The sequence below is a fragment of the Salvelinus sp. IW2-2015 genome, unplaced genomic scaffold (genome assembly GCF_002910315.2).
Source record: "Salvelinus sp. IW2-2015 unplaced genomic scaffold, ASM291031v2 Un_scaffold1479, whole genome shotgun sequence".
Taxonomy (NCBI): Eukaryota; Metazoa; Chordata; class Actinopteri; order Salmoniformes; family Salmonidae; genus Salvelinus; species Salvelinus sp. IW2-2015.
In genome coordinates this window covers 182,329-185,259 of record NW_019942935.1, presented here as the reverse complement: position 1 = coordinate 185,259, position 2,931 = coordinate 182,329, and the positions used below count along the sequence as shown (strand labels likewise).

Sequence of the window (2,931 nt, the reverse complement as noted above, 5' to 3'; positions counted from 1 at the left end):
CTAACCCTCTCATACATCACACACCTCTCCCTCCCTAACCCTCTCATACACTCCACCACACCTCTCCCTCCCTAACCCTCTCATACATCACACACTCTCCCTCCCTAACCCTCTCATACATCCACACCTCTCCCTCCATACATCACCCACCTCTCCCCAACCGCCCTCTCCCATACATCACACACCTTCCCCACCCACCCTCTCCCATACATCACCCACCTCTCCCCACCCGCCCTCTCCCTCTCATACCTCTCCCACCCGCCCTCTCCTACATCACACACCTCTCCCCACCCACCCTCTCCCATACATCACCCACCTCTCCCCACCGCCCTCTCCCTCTCATACCTCTCCCACCCGCCCTCTCCCATACATCACACACCTCTCCCACCCACCCTCTCCCATACATCACCCACCTCTCCCCACCCGCCCTCTCCCTCTCATACCTCTCCCCACCCGCCCTCTCCCATACATCACACACCCTCCCCACCCACCCTCTCCATACATCACCCACCTCTCCCACCCGCCCTCTCCCTCTCATACCTCTCCCCACCCACCCTCTCCCATACATCACACACCTCTCCCCACCCGCCCTCTCCCTCTCATACCTCTCCCCATCCGCCCTATCCTTTCTACCAAAAAAACACAGTAGTCAATGGCTTTAGGATAAATAATTACTGCTGTTACACCATCAATATATGTGCACTCTCAGTCACCAAGGAGAAATAAAAAGCAATACGCCTCCCCATTTCCTCCCTTCCACTTCCAAAAATACACACCAAAAAAAACAAAAAACTGTTCATATTAATATTGCTTATACAACCTAAAAATTCCTTGGCTAGCACAGCAGTATAGCCTAAACCTGGGACCTCTTACACACTAAGACGCACCTGAAACACACAACACACACAAAAACACACACCAATATGATAACTAATAAAATATGTTAATATGTCAATAGTGTCCCACGTGTATAGTGTCATCAGACCTTATATCCACTTAGATCCTATCGGATCACATATAGATTCCTGTAGGCCTTCCATAAACATCCCAAACCTTGATCCTTTCTCTGGACAGTCCATGTATTTGGTGGAATGGCAAGGCAATGATGGGTACTTCTCTCCACGTCATACTGCGGTGGAGCGAACGCTACGTCATTTACGCTGGCAGTCCAATTCTTATCTTTTACCCAATAATTGTGCAAAATATCAATTAGTAGCAAAAGATCAGAACTGGGCTGCCTGTGTAAACGTAGCCAGAGGACTTCTGAAAGACACTTGTCATAGAGACGAATTTCAGGTGTCCACAATGGATCATGGCGGACAGGGGTGGGTGTACAGAAAGGACAGAACACCAACACACATCTCAGGTGAGACAGAACACACACACTCAGGTGAGACAGAACACACACACCTCAGGTGAGACAGAACACACACACCTCAGGTGAGACAGAAACACACACACCTCAGTGAGACAGACACACACACCTCAGGTGAGACAGAACACACACACCTCAGTGGACAGAACACACACACACCCCTCTGGTGAGACAAACACACACACACCCCTCTGGTGAGACAGAACACACACACCACACACACACACACACACCCTCAAGTGAGACAGAACACACAAACCCCTCAGTGAGACAGAACACACACCTCAGTGAGACAGAACACACACACACCCTCAGGTGAGACATAACACACACACACACACACAAAACACATACCCCTCAGGTGAGACAGAACACACAGCACCCTCAGGTTGATCTCTCTCTTTTTGGTGAGAGAGACAAAGAGTGAGAGAGACAGAGAGTGAGAGAGACAGAGAGAGAGAGCGAGAGAGAGAGAGAGAGAGAGAGAGAGAGAGAGAGAGCGAGAGAGAGAGCGAGAGAGACCACTGTCTTCTGTCCTGTCCAAACTAACACCTCACCTGTATCAGAGGTTACCCATCAATCCTACAGCTGTCTTTTATAATATGGATATCAACTGTGTTATAAGATATTTGTATTTTTATTGGCTGATAAAGTCCTGTAATAAGATAACAAGCAAACTGCAGGAACAGAAAACCACTAGGATTTGGATATCTGAGTGGATCGAGAGGCAAAAGTTTAAGCCTTGAGGAGAACCAGAAAGTGAAGACTCACTATATAATTTTTGTTATCTGTAACAGGTGAAGGGAGGAGAGAGGGGGAGACATGGGAGTCATTTAACAGGTGAAGGGAGGAGAGAGGGGAGTTATCTGTGGAGCTGTCGGAGTAACAACGCTGGTGTAGTAGAAGTGTCTGTTCCTGTCTGTTTTCTGGCTAGACCTTCTGGTCTGGTGATCAATACGGAGAGTTTACAACATGTCAGGGGACAAAGTGAGGGAACATTGTGCTTGATGAGGTGAGTGGTAGTGCGTGTGTATGTGTGTGTGTGTACCTGTATGCTCTGTGTGAGAGAGTGCATCTAGGGTCTCTCAGGTGTGTGTTCAACGTGGTTGCTGTTGTCCGAGCCTAGTGTGTGTGTGTGTGCGTGTGTATGAGGTGTTAAGATGGCTTGCTGTAGTCCTCCACTCCAGTGATGGTGGCCTTGCAGAAGAAACAATCCTTGTTGTTCATCAGGTGCTGATTTATACACGCTCTGGAGGGGACAGACAGAGAGACGAAGGTTAGTCTTGCGTGGTGTGTGCGTGTGTGTGATAAATGATCTGTGGGGGGACAGAGAGACACACTCATATTTGGTACTTCTCAATCACACACACACACATCTGAGGTGGCAGACGCTCAAGGACAGAATCCATATTCTTCTGTCGTCCGAATAGATGACAACATTTGGGATGAATCAGGGCAAGATAGCAGGAGTCTCAAGGTAGCAGGAGTCTCAAGGTAGCAGGAGTCTCAAGATAGCAGGAGTCTCAAGGTAGCAGGAGTCTCAAGGTAGCAGGAGT

The 2,931-nt window shown here is 48.8% G+C and overlaps 1 long non-coding RNA gene across 2 annotated transcripts; it reads right to left on the bottom strand.

Moving 5' to 3' along the window:
- Positions 1–623: 623 nt before the first annotated feature.
- LOC139024413 (uncharacterized) lies at positions 624–1,754 on the bottom strand. 2 transcript variants are annotated; one of them, XR_011475706.1, is made up of 3 exons: positions 1,726–1,754; positions 1,477–1,509; positions 624–1,435 (listed from the first exon to the last, which is right to left on the bottom strand). It is a non-coding gene; the product is annotated as an uncharacterized lncRNA (long non-coding RNA). The 2 variants fall into 2 exon arrangements; XR_011475707.1 differs by lacking the exon at positions 1,726–1,754 and adding an exon at positions 1,683–1,712 and having other exon boundaries at positions 1,481–1,509.
- Positions 1,755–2,931: the final 1,177 nt, after the last annotated feature.